Below are 19,218 nucleotides of genomic sequence, written 5' to 3' on the forward strand. Positions count from 1 at the left end.
TCTGGGTCTGCGTCTGTTATTTCTTCGATGGCCGCCAAAAGACGCTTTGCTTTCACTGGGATTATCCACCATATGTAAGCCCCCGCACACTTTTTTACAACATATGTTGATACCAGGGATTGGGAAGTTGTACATGCAAATTGCTACGACCACCCAAACAATCCCTACCCAAATACAGCACGCTAGGGTGATGGCGCCACACAGTTCTCCCCATGACAACTCCATTACCCCATTAAGAGTCAAGGCTACAAGATGGCGCGGCGGCGGGAGCAGTCCTCTCCGTCTTCTCTTTGCTCGCCTAGTTTCACAGCAAATTACCCAGAATGCATATCTTCTTCTCTTGCTTCTCCGTCAATAAACTGTCCAACACCGCCATCTATGTGGGAACCCGAACCCATGTATTGAGGAGGAGGACCAGGTGGATATGAAAGGTGTTATGGTTTTATTCTACAAGAAAAGATAAAATTCAATAATTACATTTAACAATATAAATAATCATCAACAATATAATATATACAAACATTAGTACAAGGTCAGTGATTACTGCATTTGACACATCTTCATAAGGCATCAATACACAGGCAGCTAGCAATCACAATGATAAATACATGAAAACAAACTCACGTCAGTGACGCATAACATGTTAGGACAGACATCAGGCCAGGGCTCTCTCGTAGGTGTTCCTTCTGCTGCTGCTCAACAAGAGTGAGGACACAGACAGTATTTATAGAGGGACAATGATTGGGCTGTGAGTAGGCGCATGTTTGGAGAATGAGTTGAGCAGGTGAAGGGGGTGGAGTCAGTCCAGGGGAATTGGCCAGTGGGAGAGTTGGGGACCTTTCTACAATCAGTGTATTTTGGATTCATGTCAATTTGTGTTTTACTCTGTAGCCTACTGTTAGTCTGCTCTTTTTCCCCTCTACAATAAATAAATAAATAAAAAGATCTACAAGCTCACAACGCATGAGGCGTTGTGAGCTTGTAGATCTGCTATTTTTGGCTACTGTTCTCAGAATATGGACACTAGGGTTCAAGTTGTTAATATAAACACCCGCTTCGACTGCTCTCTTCGCATTCAATCCGACTTTTTCACCATTTCTCAGACGTTTGAATGCAGAGAGTATGCACTGGGTATCCACGGAGGAGTATCCACGGTATCCTGTTCTCCGTGCACTTTGAAGTATGCATGCGCCGATATCTCTCGCCTTGAATATTATTCCCCTCAGGGGAATCGAACCCAAACCGTGGGATTGTTGCATCCGTGCTCTACTGACTGAGCTAATGAACGGATGATGTGACTCCTTTTTTGTGCATTTATCTTTGACGTGGATAGTGGGGTAGGCGTGGATAGTGAGGGACTGAATATTTACTATTCTGTCCATAACGGCACATAACTCGGTAACGCGGCTGAGTGGGATTGGGCGCCGTTCCCACCGCTCGTCGCGGCAACTCGGCTCGCTAGCGCTCGCCTCGGTGGCGACTCACGGGGGTCATCGGCGCCCAATACCGCGCCGCTCCGTCGGGGTCTGTGGCGTGGAGTGTTACACCTGGGAACAGAGAATATTTGGCATCTGGTTCGAGCCTGGGATTCACCTCAGGTTTTATTTTTGCGCTCCTCTGAGGTTGACCACTAGATGTCGTCATTTTACTACTAATATCTCTGCATTTGGATACTGGATATCCTAGTATCCTGGATACCTTCTGCATTGAAGAGTCTGAAAGCACGTGAATATTTCGCATTAAGTGCGTTGATATCATTCGAAACAGGTGATATAAAAAGGATTGGAAGATTTCACCATGTTGAAGACCCCTGCTTTAGATGTTGGCATAGATTAGGAAACGTGCAGGACACTAAAGTTCAGATACAGGTCTACTAAAAGGATTTAAACCACAAGAAAGCACAATGGCTTGTTTGCATTTGAGTAAAAAAATAATAATACTCACAATCAACCAAGTTACAACGGCCAGCAACACGTTCTTCTCCAGGGCTACCAAGTCGTAGTTCTCGGATTTCTCTGGGTCTGCGTCTGTTATTTCTTCGATGGCCGCCAAAAGACGCTTTGCTTTCACTGGGATTATCCACCATATGTAAGCCCCCGCACACTTTTTTACCACGGATATGTTGATACCAGGGATTGGGAAGTTGTACATGCAAATTGCTACGACCACCCAGCAATCCCTACCCAAATACAGCACGTTAGGGCGATGGCGCCACACAGTTCTCCCCATGACAACTCCATTACCCCATTAACACATGGGCGGCCAAGGTTTATAACATTTATAGCTGTTGCTGGTGCCACCATTGACTTACGTTATGTTTTGATGAGCCCCGCAAGCTTCGTGCGTGTGCACGTGCGGGTCCAGAGAAGATTGAGGAGGTACTCCATTTGTTTACAAACGCTCGCGAAACTCGCGGTAAAAAAATCGCGGTAAATTCGCGGTAAAGTGTCGCCGTGAAAACAATCAGCTCTCTGCCTCCATGGGGCTGTTTTTACCTCATTCTCAGATAAAGCCGTTCTTATGTTTCAAAGTAGAATCTAAAGCCATGTAAAATCCTTCCGTGTGGGGAGAGACAGGGGGCTTCCTGCCCTGGCTGGGTGACGTAATGGATTCAGGGCATGCAAAGGGAAGCTGCGGTCTCGAAAAGTTAACTATTTGTTGACTCGTCCCTCGACGATATAACTTCCTGTGGCAGGGTGACATCTAGTGGCCATAACTCGTCCCTGAACGCGTTTGGCTCCCCAAGTGTTAAGAGTCAAGGCTACAAGATGGCGCGGCGGCGGGAGCAGTCCTCTCCGTCTTCTCTTTGCTCGCCTAGTTTCACAGCAAATTACCCAGAATGCATATCTTCTTCTCTTGCTTCTCCGTCAATAAACTGTCCAACACCGCCATCTATGTGGGAACCCGAACCCATGTATTGAGGAGGAGGACCAGGTGGATATGAAAGGTGTTATGGTTTTATTCTACAAGAAAAGATAAAGTCCAATAATTACATTTAACAATATAAATAATCATCAACAATATAATATATACAAACATTAGGACAAGGTCAGTGATTACTGCATTTGACACATCTTCATAAGGCATCAATACACAGGCAGCTAGCAATCACAATGATAAATACATGAAAACAAACTCACGTCAGTGACGCATAACATGTTAGGACAGACATCAGGCCAGGGCTCTCTCGTAGGTGTTCCTTCTGCTGCTGCTCAACAAGAGTGAGGACACAGACAGTATTTATAGAGGGACAATGATTGGGCTGTGAGTAGGCGCATGTGTGGAGAATGAGTTGAGCAGGTGAAGGGGGTGGAGTCAGTCCAGGGGAATTGGCCAGGGGGAGAGTTGGGGACCTTTCTACAATCAGTGTATTTTGGATTCATGTCAATTTGTGTTTTACTCTGTAGCCTACTGTTAGTCTGCTCTTTTTCCCCTCTACAAAAAATAAATAAATAAAAAGATCTACAAGCTCACAACGCATGAGGCGTTGTGAGCTTGTAGATCTGCTATTTTTGGCTACTGTTCTCAGAATATGGACACTAGGGTTCAAGTTGTTAATATAAAAAGGATTGGAAGATTTCACCATGTTGAAGACCCCTGCTTTAGATGTTGGCATAGATTAGGAAACGTGCAGGACACTAGAGTTCAGATACAGGTCTACTAAAAGGATTTAAACCACAAGAAAGCACAATGGCTTGTTTGCATTTGAGTAAAAAATAATAATACTCACAATCAACCAAGTTACAACGGCCAGCAACACGTTCTTCTCCAGGACTACCAAGTCGTAGTTCTCGGATTTCTCTGGGTCTGCATCTGTTATTTCTTCGATGGCCGCCAAAAGACGCTTTGCTTTCACTGGGATTATCCACCATATGTAAGCCCCCGCACACTTTTTTACCACGGATATGTTGATACCAGGGATTGGGAAGTTGTACATGCAAATTGCTACGACCACCCAAACAATCCCTACCCAAATACAGCACGCTAGGGTGATGGCGCCACACAGTTCTCCCCATGACAACTCCATTACCCCATTAAGAGTCAAGGCTACAAGATGGCGCGGCGGCGGGAGCGGTCCTCTCCGTCTTCTCTTTGCTCGCCTAGTTTCACAGCAAATTACCCAGAATGCATATCTTCTTCTCTTGCTTCTCCGTCAATAAACTGTCCAACACCGCCAACTCTATGGCTATCTCCCACAACTTGTTTTTTCTTCTTCTTTGATTTTTATGGCTGTTACTACCACTAGGGTGTATTCCGCCACATACTGTGTAAGGTTGTTTCTACAACCATAGGCTATATAATTTCAATGTCTCTGTGCACGATATATACAGTGTGTGTCCCAACCCCAGTATCCCTTTCATTCATAGTCCGTTCTACTCAGACACTTTGTCTGAGTTTGAGGCGAAACCCCCTCTCAAAGTGTCATCTAGGTCTTCTCCACTAATGTCCACTACATCCAAGAACCTTGTGGCTGCATCAAGTATCATCTTTATTCATTCTGTCTTGCTCTGTATTTCCATGGCACAGTTGATAACCATGGCTATAAACGCCAGGAGTCGCCTCTTGTCAAGGCAGATATTTTGGCCAGTACACTTCACTTTTTCCTCTGGTTTATTTTGTTCTGTCCCATTTCCATTGCCCTCCAGTTTCTTCACCGCTTCCGCGTACGACAGTTTGTCTTCTTTCCTGATTCTATTCACTTTTTCTTCCACAGCTCTTTTAGGACATTGTGCTGCACCTGCATGGTGATTTCCACTACAATTACTGCATTTCGCTGGAACTTTCTGTTCCTCACATTGCCTTTTCCTACATTCTTTCTTTCCACATATACCGCATGTGCGGTCTCCTCTGCACACAGCAGCGACATGTCCGTACTCTTGACAGCAGAAGCACCGGAGTGGTGCTTCTTCATACGGTCTGACTCTGTAACTCACATAATCAATAAACACTCTTCCTGGCCGGTGGTCCCCTTCAAACGTTATACAAACTGATTTACTTAGCTCCTTCTTCCCGTCTCTAAAACGCGTCATGCGTCTGGCTTCGTACACTTCATCTTCACCCAAACTGTCCATGATCATGTCCATGTTTACCAACAGTGGCACGCCACTGATAACACCTTTGCTCCTTCGTTTTCCCGGCCTGAACCAAAATATCTCGCTCCCATCCTCGTATTCCTTTATCTTCACCATCTCGTTCCTCTGCTGTTTAGACCTACATTCTACGATTACCGTTCCACTCCTTGTTATTCGTATTATCCTTATCTTCCCGACTTGTCCTGATATAAACTTTCCGACGGCATGTGCATCACTGAATATCCCATTTCTTCTGGTCAATGCTCGCATTCCACCTACATAACCTTCCCTTTCTTTGCTAGGCTTGTGCTCATTTTCCCTCTTTCTTTTCCGGTCACAATGTATTGAGGAGGAGGACCAGGTGGATATGAAAGGTGTTATGGTTTTCTTCTACAAGAAAAGATAAAATCCAATAATTACATTTAACAATATAAATAATCATCAATATAAAACATTAGGACAAGGTCAGTGATTACTGCATTTGACACATCTTCATAAGGCATCAATACACAGGCAGCTAGGAATCACAATGATAAATACATGAAAACAAACTCACGTCAGTTTTGTTAGGACAGACATCAGGCCAGGGCTCTCTCGTAGGTGTTCCTTCTGCTGCTGCTCAACAAGAGTGAGGACACAGACAGTATTTATAGAGGGACAATGATTGGGCTGTGAGTAGGCGCATGTGTGGAGAATGAGTTGAGCAGGTGAAGGGGGTGGAGTCAGTCCAGGGGAATTGGCCAGGGGGAGAGTTGGTGACTTTTCTACAATCAGTGTATTTTGGATTCATGTCAATTTGTGTTTTACTCTGTAGCCTACTGTTAGTCTGCTCTTTTTCCCCTCTACAAAAAAAAAGAAAAAAAAAGATCTACAAGCTCACAACGCGTGAGGCGTTGTGAGCTTGTAGATCTGCTATTTTTGGCTACTGTTCTCAGAATATGGACACTAGGGTTCAAGTTGTTAATATAAAAAGGATTGGAAGATTTGGAGGACCCATAGATTAGGAAACGTGCAGGACACTAGAGTTCAGATACAGGTCTACTAAAAGGATTTAAACCACAAGAAAGCACAATGGCTTGTTTGCATTTGAGTAAAAAATAATAATACTCACAATCAACCAAGTTACAACGGCCAGCAACATGTTCTTCTCCAGAACTACCAAGTCGTAGTTCTCGGATTTCTCTGGGTCTGCGTCTGTTATTTCTTTGATGGCCGCCAAAAGACGCTTTGCTTTCACTGGGATTATCCACCATATGTAAGCCCCCGCACACTTCTTTACCACGGATGCACAAGCGTAGATTGGACGGGTTTTTGGGTTTTAATAACCCAAGGGCCCCCCCTAGTGTCGAAAATAAAAATTGTTTTTAATAGGCCTAAATAAAAGAATGGGCCCATATCTACATAAATTCATACTAGGATATTATATGTATTTTGTCATTTCCAATATATTAGGGGTCCCAGGGCCCTACTTTCCTAATCTGTGGGCGGTGGGCCCCCTCACAACAGTACAAATGCTTTTATTTTAGCATTATTGACTTGAGGAAGCGCCAGCTTTTTTTTCCTCCCCTGCGCTGCAAGCTGGCTATCATCAACACAAACGCGTAGTAGGGGCTATGGCTACTTATATTTCCAGGACAATTTCAAAATAAACATGTTGAATGATCGATTGTATATGAAAAAAATAAAATAAAGGCTTTTGTTTTGAAATGCGCTTCTGTGCAGAGAGGAAATGGCTTTCATAGGAAGTCCCTTTACCTCTCTGTCTTCCGTGCGTATTATGGACTCATGGTGAAATGAACAACACACTACAGGCATAAGGAATAACACCAAGACAAGACCTTGAAGACCATGTAGGCTATTGATAGGTATTTTGTTATGGTTCATATCATCTTTTTATCAATACATATTGATGACCACCTGAAGTTGAAGGCACAGTGACTGTGTCATAAAATGTCATGTACAGTACAACACAAGGTCTCCGTCTGGTTGAAATCAGACCTTATCAACTGCCTGGAGCCTGTACCGAAAACAATGAGAATTGTTTTGGTTTATAAGGCTCAGTGTCATCCAGACACGAGCAAGGACATCTCTCCTCCCAGGAACCCTGTATGTGGACTCTTTGTCTTGTGTTGAAACGTCATCCATTGACTGATGAAATGACCATACTTATACTCATGTCAAAACATAATTTGTCAGAGAGAGCACGAACCATTGATTATTCTGTACTGTACCTGTCTTGAATACTCTCTCTCCATAGTAAACATACCATTCTCACTCTGATCACTCTCCTGTCTTATTTCTGTGTGATGGATTATTGTATCTCATATGGGAATAAGAAGGTGTTGTTGTTTAATAATAATATATCGATCAAAATGGTCCTACGTCGCCGCATACAGATGTAATCTTGGCCGACCGATGGATGGACAAGTGACCGTGGGTGCACTTTCTCTCCCCCGGTGGGTCGGTTTTACAACACGTATAAAAGAACCAGCTGTGAGTTTGGAAGTTTACTGTGTTTTCAGACAAGGTTATTATTTTGACAACAGTACAATTTATTTTATAACATTCCCTGCTTGGACATCCGCCACTGGACCGCTGGACACATGGTTTTCTGATTGCATGCTCCACGGTCCGAGGACGGATCTTTATGCACCACTGGTGACCGGAATAATATTTTAAGATAAGTATACTGTTTTCTTCAGTTATCTGTGCGCGATGAGTCGCTTCTCAGTTTGAATTATTGTTTTGATTTTTGATATTTCAGGGAGTCGGACAAGGCTAAATAATGTTTTAGTATCGCTCAGTCTATTTTACCTTCACTTGTTTTAACACATAAATTGCTCGGACACATCCTATCATAGGCTATTGTCCCCGCCAGCCCAACATAGGGGAAATACAGTAGGACAGGAGACACCATTCATTATAACATTCTTTTAAATTATAACATTTGTAATTACTTATTAATCCTTTATAGTTTACGGTTGGCCCCTGTAACATTATGTGTCGTGTCTTTGAATTTTGAATTAATGATGAATTATTGTTCTCCCTCCGTCGAGGAGCCGGAAATCTCCTAATTATGTTCTGGTTTGACACGCGTCGTAAATTAACCCTTATCTGATAACAGTAGATGGTCATTTTATCGGTCGTTATTTCTGTGATTTTCAAACTTCACAGAAACTATTTTTTTCTCTCGGTACCTTTTTGTTGCTTTTTGTTGCACATTGTTTACCAGAATCAGAGGGTTTGCCTGGTTCTAAAGAATATGGACATAGCCGCCGGTGGTCACGGTTGATGTTATTTTTATCAATAATTGTCCAGTATTATTTTGTTATCTGTCTGTTTTGGTACCGAATTCGCTCCGTTTACTCTGCGCCTCTCACCCCCTCGCTTGCCGTCGCGAAGCAGAGTGAGAAGCTATATGTTATTTTTTTAGACCGTATTTTGACCATTTCTGTTCTGGTAAAATAATTGGCATGAAGGCCTCTAATAATATTCAAATGTTTAAAATGTATCTGACAATTTAAGTTAAGACAGAACTAAAATGTCTCCTTCTCCACTTTCTCAAGGAGTGGACCGATTGGACGATTGGACCTGCTGTCGGTGGAACCCCCAGGATTTCTTTTCTCCCCACCATGGCACGTGAGCTCACTGTTTTATCATACATGTCACTCAAATTGGCAAAGGGGCAAGCCGACAGCAGAGCCAACAAGATTCACCACCCAGGTACCCTAATACAACTCACACACTGCTCAGAGACAAAAACTTGTATAAATGTTGAATTTATACAATTCAACATTTATACTCTTCTCTTTCTCTAATATGCTCTCTGTCTCTCAATTAACCTAAAATAAATCAATATTGTTACTTCCTGTCTTTCTCTATCTCCCTCTCTCTCGCCATGTGAAAGAAAATAGCAGCTCTACAAGCTCATATAATGTAGTCTCAAAGTCTAATAATTTAGTGGAAATAACAGCCGGTGAACTATACTAGATTATTATACATTATTGATTATCACAATAATAAAGACACTAAATCAATTTACAAGGAACCCCAATTCACACACTTTGTCTAGAATATTTTCAAAATAATCCAACTTGCTACAGAACAGATTGCCTTGAGCCTGAATCTATCTCTTATCAGTCTCTCTGCTCTCACTACTACTACAGGCCTTTGTCCACTAAAGAAAACCTGTATGTCTCTCATTACACTCATAACCCTTCCTTCGATAGTTATGAGACAAAAACTTGCTTAAGTTGTTATAAATCGTATTTTTTATCCATGATTTAACCTTGTCCATGAGGCCCCTGTGTCCTAAATAATGTGTTCCAAATTCCGTTGTTTCGTCGTTCCGGTTTGCCTTACAAATTACTTTTTATCTGCGGCCCTGTTAAAAACAGACATTAAATCGGTCGCGTTATTCTTCTTAAGTCTTTGAAGTTGGTTTTGTACACCTTAACTTTCTAAATCTATTTTTCAGTTTTCATTGTAGGCTATTCATGCCTTTTTGGACTGTAAATCACAGAGGTGTCCAGTACTTAAAGATTTATACCTGCTGTCTTAAGAGTCTAGCTAGCTCTTAACACAGCTGCGTTTTTATTGTTTAATGTTTTGTAGTCTATTGTTTTATCGCTTTTCGTTGCACGTTTGAGTAACAGAATAGGGACTGCGGTTTCCTGTTCTGAGGACATAGCAGACTGTTGGTCACAGATTCATGCTTGTCCATATTATTAGTTGGTGTTATTTAGCACGAGACTCCAGTTTAGTGTTGCCAGGACGAAAGTTATTTCTGTCCTGAAGGAAATCTTTACAAGATTTCGTTTAGTGTACCCAGAACAAAAGCAATTGTTCTGAAGGGAGAATCTCTTGGCCAGTGCATAACCCAGCCACTTAATCACATAACAAATCGCGTGGTTATTTTATTAATAATAGCTGTTTCCAGCTACTTAATCACATAAGAAATAGCGTGGTTATTTTAATTGGTAGATTTCCTTTATGTTCCAGAACAGAACGTTCTGACGGAAATCTTCATGCTTTATGCTTACATGTCTTTGTTTTAGTCTTATTATTATTTTTAATTCCATCTCAGGCCAGCTGAGGTGTTGAGAACTAAGAAGCCCCCTTCTGAATGATGACCTCTAAACTGACTGACCCATGTGTGTAAATGTATGAGAAATTGTCTACATGGATACATGTACTGTATGTATGTGTGTTTTAATCCTATTTTTCTCCCCTGGTGATAACCTTGTGAAAGAAAAGGGAAAAATCAAACCCAGTATGAACATGAGCAGTGGTGCATGTGTGTTTGTCCGGCCGTGCAGTACTGTACGGTATGTGTGAGTCGCTGGCTCGCATTTAGGCTTGCTGCTTAACGCTTGCTGCTTGCGCTAGCTCTGCCTATGTTTTATTTTATTTGGAGAAACTGTGGGGATCGTTATAAACTTCAAGTGACTTGTTACATACTGTTTCTCTCAAAATGGGTCTTATTGTGTGAATCTGTTTCTATGTGTTTCTCCTAAAAGGGATGTTTGCCACTCTATGTTCCTTAATAACACATCCTGGTATTCTAACATTGTGATTCCGACAGCCTTGACACTGCAACAAGTGTCTGATATTTCACTGGTAAACCATATTTCAGTAAACAATCTTTATCCTCATGGGGTGACGGCAAGAGCTGTCAACAACAAGATTCACCATCATGTCAACAACTCAGTTGTGTTCTGTCCACTGATTAAGGTCAACCCAGCCCATGAGGTGACCACTTGACATGATATTACATCATGTCTTACAGTAACTATATAAATTCATGTCAACTGTTCATTTAATTTTGTTTTGTTTTTCCAGGTTTATGACAGGTTTATTTATTTTGGTTGGACTGGACGGATTTGACCTCATGTTTTATTTACATTTGATTTTGTCCGTTTTTCTCTGTCCTCCTGTCTTGTTGAGAAAGGGGCACCATGTCCGGTGGAGCCGTTCATTTTGTTTTTTGCTTCCCTAGGGGCTGGTGTCCATTTAATTATATTTTATTTATTTTGTTATTATTATCTTTTATTTGTATTTAAACCTTCTGTCTGTGTTCTGATGTCAAAGGGGCCCTGTTCATACAGTGCCTATGTTACAGAAGAGGCTCGGACACTTTACTCCCTCTCTGCCTCTGCGTGCGTGAGCGTGCGTGTGACTGTGTGCCATGGCCATGGCGGGTATGTGTGAGAAAGTGTTAGATATGTTTTGTCTTCCTTTCTACTGATTTCATCAACATTCTGATTGTGGAACTTCCTGTTCCCAGGTCCTCTTTGGGTGACTTACTGGTAGGCCTATTAAGAAACATTTGACACTGATTTAACTATTTTATGATTTTAAGTCATTTTTAATTTGTTTTGAAAGTTTTGAATAATTGAAGAACTGTGAACAGATTATAAATCTGTGGTCTGAAAATGTATTTTTATTTTTATTATTTTAACCATTTAGCCCCAAACATCAACAACATCATTTTTGCCACACCTTGTGTCAAGAGGGGGGAGTATGCTTGATTGTTTGGATTAGGCTTTGATTTTCATTGTTTAACGTTTAATTTTGATTTTGAAACTTTTGATTTTAAAACTTTGTATGTTTTGAGTATGTTTGTGTTGTGTGCATTAATCCTTCTGCCCAACACAAACAGACTATCAGAACGGCTTACAGCCACTCAACACCTATAAGGGCTAACCATGACAACACCACAGCGGAGGAAAAAATACAGAGGGCGGAGAGTGAAAAGGGGCACCACCAACAGACGATGGGTCACCAGTGCACGAGCCAATCAACCGCAGGACCAGAGCTATGCTCTGGTTGTCGGTGGGTAACGGAAATGCACTGTGAAGAAAAACATTTAGGTGGAGAAATTATGATTGTAAATTGTTGAAATACAAGTGATCTGCCGCCAAGCACTGTCATCCTCTAGGCCCGATGGACGCCAGGCGGTGCCAAGGAACCACCAGAGGCCAGAGGGCAGTGCGAACGCGCCATCATCACAGCGGGGGGCTATTGCAGCCTCCCGGGCCTGTGAGTATTCTGAAATCGCACTGTCGAAGAATTAAGCCGCTATAATTATGACTGAAGAATCCATTGTATCGATATTAGTGAACTGCCGCAAGCTTCTGTCCTAGGAGCTGTCTGAAACCCACCTAAAGAACCCTCTTCCACTCTTCGACCCGTCTCCGCCCATCTCCGACCCGTCTCCGCCCTTCTACAACCCATCTCCGACCCGTCTCCGCCCATCTACAACCCATCTCCAACAAAACCTCAACTCGATCCCTGGACTTTGCTCTGTCTCTAGCCCTCATCATATCGAGGACTTATGGACTTATGGACCCCTTTTTATTTTTATTCTGTCCTGACAGGTTGCAGGGGAAGACTGATCAACTAATCTTGACGTATCAATCTGTCATTAATGTCATGTCAACTCTAACCCTAACGATAATTACAGTCCTTTTACTATTGAAGAAATGTTTTAACCCTAACCCTAACCCTAACCATTTTTCATCCCACTGTGTGCCTATTTTGTTTTCTTTTGTTGATCTATTTGATAAAAAGATCAATATTAACCAGCCGGTGGAATTGATAGGTATTTTGTTATGGTTCATATCATCTTTTTATCAATACATATTGATGACCACCTGAAGTTGAAGGCACAGTGACTGTGTCATAAAATGTCATGTACAGTACAACACAAGGTCTCCGTCTGGTTGAAATCAGACCTTATCAACTGCCTGGAGCCTGTACCGAAAACAATGAGAATTGTTTTGGTTTATAAGGCTCAGTGTCATCCAGACACGAGCAAGGACATCTCTCCTCCCAGGAACCCTGTATGTGGACTCTTTGTCTTGTGTTGAAACGTCATCCATTGACTGATGAAATGACCATACTTATACTCATGTCAAAACATAATTTGTCAGAGAGAGCACGAACCATTGATTATTCTGTACTGTACCTGTCTTGAATACTCTCTCTCCATAGTAAACATACCATTCTCACTCTGATCACTCTCCTGTCTTATTTCTGTGTGATGGATTATTGTATCTCATATGGGAATAAGAAGGTGTTGTTGTTTAATAATAATATATCGATCAGCTATAAAGGCATTACACATCGTCCTCTGCTCCTCTCATCCTAACTCAACACTTGGTGAGTCGTGACTCGTGGCTATATTATATTAGAGTTAGAGTAATGATGATGGAATGGATGCTAATGCTATGCTGCCTGCTGGCTAATGTACACTGTTGTGGCTAAGTGGCTTTATTGTTTATGTCGGACTTGAGTTTTGGTGCTATAATCAAATGGTTTGCGGATTCAGAATCACAAGAATCTTAGCTTTCAAATGGTATACAGCTTGCAAAGAAATAAACCGCGGAAACCCGAATAAAACGCGATCAAATCCGCGAAAAACCGCTTCGCGCGCGTGCGTGACCCCCCCCCCCCCCCCCCCCCCCCCGCTTCGCGCGCGTGCGTGACCCCCCCCCAGACCCGGGCCCCTTTGATCAGGGCCCCCCTGATCTGAAAACCCATGGGGAATAAGGTCTAATTTCGCCACTGCACGGATGTTGATACCAGGGATTGGGAAGTTGTACATGCAAATTGCTACGACCACCCAAACAATCCCTACCCAAATACAGCATGCTAGGGTGATGGCGCCACACAGTTCTCCCCATGACAACTCCATTACCCCATTAAGAGTCAAGGCTACAAGATGGCGCGGGAGCAGTCCTCTCTGTCTTCTCTTTGATCGCCTTGGACGAGAGTCACAGCAAATTACCCAGAATGCATATCTTCTTCTCTTGCTTCTCCGTCAATAAACTGTCCAACACCGCCATCTATGTGCTATCGATGGCTATCTTTCTTCTTTTTTTCTTCTTTTTTTTTTTTTTTTAACTGCTGTTGATGACTTTATGTGATGCTTAAAATATACAAGTCAGTAGCATTTGATTTGATTGTATTCAATCAATCAATTCTAGAATTATATTGACCTAATAAATAATAGGCACCACTTTAATGAACAAATGAATAAGCAAGGCTGTGTCAGTATTTCTTTTTATTGTCAAAACAATGGCACATTAAGCTCTGATACATGGGCATATATTGAAGAGTAGCTTAGATGTTATATCTGACTTTATTTTGACCTCTATCAGAATCTTTTTGAAACCCTTTGAACTGTGTTCACCCTATACTGGAAAAGCCTTTTGGTCCTGTAAAAGCATTCACGTCAAGGATAGCCTATATAATTAAGTGTCAATAGGCTAAATATGCTGAGGTGCTAAAATAATATGTAGGCTATTTTTCTCCTGGTTAATAAATAGAAGATGTTCAACTAGGTCTCTCTCTCTCTCTCTCTCTCTCTCTCTCTCTCTCTCTCTCTCTCTCTATCTCTCTCTCTCTGTCTGTCTAATTAAAACAAAACAGGAATTTCGGGCAAATACATTTGAGTTCATCATCAACAAGTAGCTCATTAATAGCCTACAGCCCGAAACTGAAGAAAACTACAACTATGGCTGCACATAAACGCACAGTGGTGTCATGTTACAAAACAAAAACAGATCTAAAGCTAACAACGTGTCGCGAGCGCGACGCATCGCAACGCTTGGTGAGCTTGTAGATCTGTCCTCTTTGACAAGCGCGCGAGCTTCGAATGTTCTGAAAATAATGTAACTGCGTCACATAGTTGCTTTGTCAAGAAAAGTAGAAGAAACCTGATTAAAGAAAATTGCATTTTTGAGGTGAGTATTTCATGGCAATTGGCAAATATTTAGCCTTTTGACTTTACTGGGGAAACTTTATTTGGGGTTTTCGGCACCTTTCGTGTATTCTACTCGCAAAAACAATGAACTTGATATATGGCAAAAACACAGTCTTATCATGTATCTTGAGGGGCAGACAGTTGCCCAAAATAGTATTAGCCTATCATCAACCATTTTGTCAAACTGGCGTTCACTATTTTGGACATTTTGGTCATTATAAGTTAACATAGTGGCGAAAATAAGCTAATATAATTAACAAGACGTCGCATAGGCCTAGGCCTACTGTATAGCCTACGTGAACTTGCAGTTAATTGCTATAGGTTCTCAAAGTGGGCCCATGGGGTCCGGGGGCTTGAATGGCTTTCAGTGCATGGGCCCCCAGCAAAATGAGTTAAATAAATAGCAATAAAATCTGTTTTACCACTTGAGCTATTGGCTTTGCCCTTGTCTATTCAAAAAAATGGACAAGCTACAAGCTCACATGCTCTTAATCATTTGAATAGGTTTTGAGTTTGTAGATTGGATATTTTCCCTCAAACCTTGTGAAATGTCTTGATTAATTTTGAATTATCATTGGGGAAAACATTAAAAGGTTGAGAACCACTGAACTACAGTATAAGTCAAAACATTACAGCAAGTAATTTTAGTGGCCCCATTCCTCTATTTACATTATTTATGTATAACTAACTGTTGAGTATTAATGAATCACATTGATTATGTATCTTTATTGTGTGTTTAAACGGAGGTACCATGGCTAGATTTTGAGTAAGGAAACCTCCTATATTCATAGCTTACTTAACACACACATGCTCACATCATTAGGTTTAGTTCTACTTTGGACACATTCAGCAAAACATTTATGGGTGAGCTTCAAGTGTTCTGTGATTTATTTTATTATTATTTTTTTTTTCTTCAGAAAACTTAGGATTTATAAGACATTTATATAATCGGGTGGCGTGCTGTGAGCTTGTATGTTGGCATTTAGTATTTGTGAATATTCAAAGTATATCATGTGGTTGAAGTGGTTAAAAGTATTCTGCTGACATATTAACACATTTTGCTGGGGACCGCTGCTTTATTTTACCTGGATGAATGGTTTCATCTGCAGAAACAGATACAGTTACAGACCAAACAGTCACCACTGCTATTTTGGTGCAGTATACTAACTGTGTCTATTTTTCTCGACCACATGCAGGAAGCAGAACTGAAGCGACAGCTCCACAAGACCAGAGTCCGTTCCTCCCTCTCACCCTGCCAACCCCCAACCATAACATGCCCTTAAATCGGACAATCTGTGTGAGGATTGGCCTCATCAGCCATCTTCGCAACCACAAGACATTCTGAAGTCACTTGGTCATCAAGTAGGTTTGCCTTCATTTCTTTCATGTAAATGGGAATATACTGTAGAAGATTATTAAGAAAATAGCTAAGGATCCTATAGGAATCCAAAAGAAAAATCTATTTATTTCTATGACTAAAATAGTGACTAAAATAGTCAAGGAATCCTGTTGGATTATAGTCAAGGAATCTTATAGGAATGACCCAACAGAAGAATCAAATTAGATCCTATTGGATTTCTTATAGGATAATAGTCCTATAAAAATAAATCCTATAAGAACAAATCCTAATGGATTTCTTCTTAGATGTATAAGACAAAAATCCTATATAATTTTGGAACAAATCGTATAGGATATGTTCTTATAGGATAATAATCCTATAATAATCCTATAAGAAAATATCCAATAGGATTTGTTCCAAAACTTTATAGGATTCTTAATTGGATTTTCAATAGGATTTTTCTATCCGAATCCTATAGGATATTGTAGCCAGGGTCCCCATACACAGCATACAGCACACAACACAACACAACACAACACAACACAACACAACACAACACAACACAACACAACACTCCATTTAACCATGATAGATTCATTAAAAAACACCCATTATTTGTTCTGGTGACGCCAGAACAAATAATGGGTGTTTTTAACAACTCTATCATGGTTAAAATGGGGTTTGAAGTAACAATGGGTGTGTATGGGGATAGGCCCTGGGCCTGGAGGGCCTGATAACATTTACATCAAATATCTAAATATTGAGTCAAGCAACATAAAACTGTTCAGGTTGCACAAAAGCCTGATTAGATGATAAAATGACCAAAAGGTTTTTTTATTTTTCGAAAGTGAAATATTCCTTTAATTAGTTTATTCATATGCATATTTCGATGTGCTTTTTAGGATATAACAACAGTAGATGGCATGTGTTAACATTTATAAAAAGGAAAGAAAGAAAAGAGCCAGTTCTTAATCTTTTATTTTATTTTTTATTACACTGTGATGTGTGTCACAGTGACAGTGAGTGTTCCCCATTTTCAACAGTTTTTATTATATTTTGACACTTGCTTTGGCAATGCAAACGTATGTTTTCTCATTCCAATAAAGCTCCTTTGAATTGAGGGACAGACTGTAATCTATGACCTCATACTTTGACGATATGATGTCACTAATTTCCATGCTTGGGCTTACATGAGGAGGACATGCAGGTAGACAGAAACAGACCGAAATTCCTGAAATCTACCTATTATTACTAGTAAGACTCCTCAGGGCGACATGCAACCTCGCCCTTTCTCCATATATGGGCATAAAAGGGATTCAGTTAGAGTGGTTCCCATGACATCACAACATAGAATATCTTTTATGCCCATACATGGAGATCCCTATCTGAACCAGCCCACAGAGTTGCCATGTCTTGGCCATCTGGCCAGTGATATATATCGATGACATCAGGGATCTTAGTATATGGGCATGAAAGGTATTCAGGGGAATACCCATATATGGACTTTTATATTGATTGATTGATTGAAGACTTTATTAGAAGTTTGCATAGGAAAAGGTACAGTTTCATGACGGTACAGTTCACTGGTACAAGGTCTACTAAAAGGAGATCCATGAAAAGACTAAGCTTATTTCCACTGGAAACCATTGAAGTATCTCATATAACATTGAATGACAGACAAATAGAACACAGTACTATGCAGTAGATATGTAAAGAAAAACAAAATAGAAGACAGTAAGTCAAAACAAACAGTATATACAAAGAAGGGGCAGGGGAGGGTAGGGTTGGGCTAGATTCTTTTTTACCAGTTGCGAACGGCTGCTGCCTGTAAGTGGTTTTTCAGGGCAATTTTAAAGGATGCTAGTGATCCACACTCCTTTGTGGCCTTCGGTAAGGCTTTCCACATTTTGGTGGTATAGCAGAAAAAAGAGTTTGACCCTTTGTTGGTTTTGACTCTGGGTTGAAAGTGATCTGTGGCGCTGCCTCTGGTGTTGTAATTATGGACATCCTTAATGTTTATAAAGTATTTTGACAGGTACTTGGGTATCATAGTGGTGTAGTGTATCTTGTACACCAGGCCCATTGCAAGTTGCTGTACTCTGTCAACTACTCTGAGCCACCCCACTCTTAACTGGTGAGTAGCGGTGAGGTGAGTCTGATAGGGAAGTCTAAGCAGGACCCTAATTAGTTTATTTTGGGCTGTTTGTAGTTTAGTTTTCAGGGCTTGTGGGGCGTCACAATACCATACGTGGACTCCGTAGTCAAAGAGGGGCTGGATTATTGCACCAGCTATGGTCTTCAGTGTGTTGGAATTAACCATCGGGGCGATCCTCTGTAGGAAACGAGTTCGTTGGTTGATTTTATTTATTACTTTAGAAGTCATCTTTTCACTGGAAAGATTAGCTTCAAGGATACATCCTAAGTAAGAGATTTCGTTTTTTCGTGTTATGACCTTGTCACCCACTTTGATTGTGAAGTTATCAACTTTTTTGAGGTTATGATTTGATCCAAAGAGGATGGACTCTGTTTTACCCAGGTGAATTGATAATTTGTTGTCGTTAAGCCATGTGCAGATCTTACTTAGTTCAGAGTTAAGTGTCTTCTCAACCTGCAAGTGGTCCTTGCCCGAGACTAGGAGAGCCGAGTCATCCGCGAACAGGAACAGGTTGCAGTCACAAGCAGATGCCATGTCGTTCACGTATATTAGGAACAACAGAGGTCCCAGTATGCTACCTTGAGGAACACCACAGTTTACCGGGAGGGGGGGGGACAGGGTACCGTTAATCTCCACCACCTGTTCCCTCCCCACCAGGTAAGACTGCATCCACCTCACTGCTGCGCTGTCAAGACCGATGGCTTTTAGTTTCTCAATCAGAATAGAATGATTTACGGTGTCAAATGCCTTCTGGAGGTCCATCATGACCATGCCGCTATATTTGCCGTCATCCGCTTCGCGTTTGATTTGGTCAGTCAAATAGAGAAGGCATGTGTCAGTGGAATGAGATTTTCTGAATCCAGATTGGAACTATACAGTAGGT

Source organism: Nannobrachium achirus, assembly GCF_963921795.1.
Source record: "Nannobrachium achirus genome assembly, chromosome: 13".
Classification (NCBI taxonomy): domain Eukaryota; kingdom Metazoa; phylum Chordata; class Actinopteri; order Myctophiformes; family Myctophidae; genus Nannobrachium; species Nannobrachium achirus.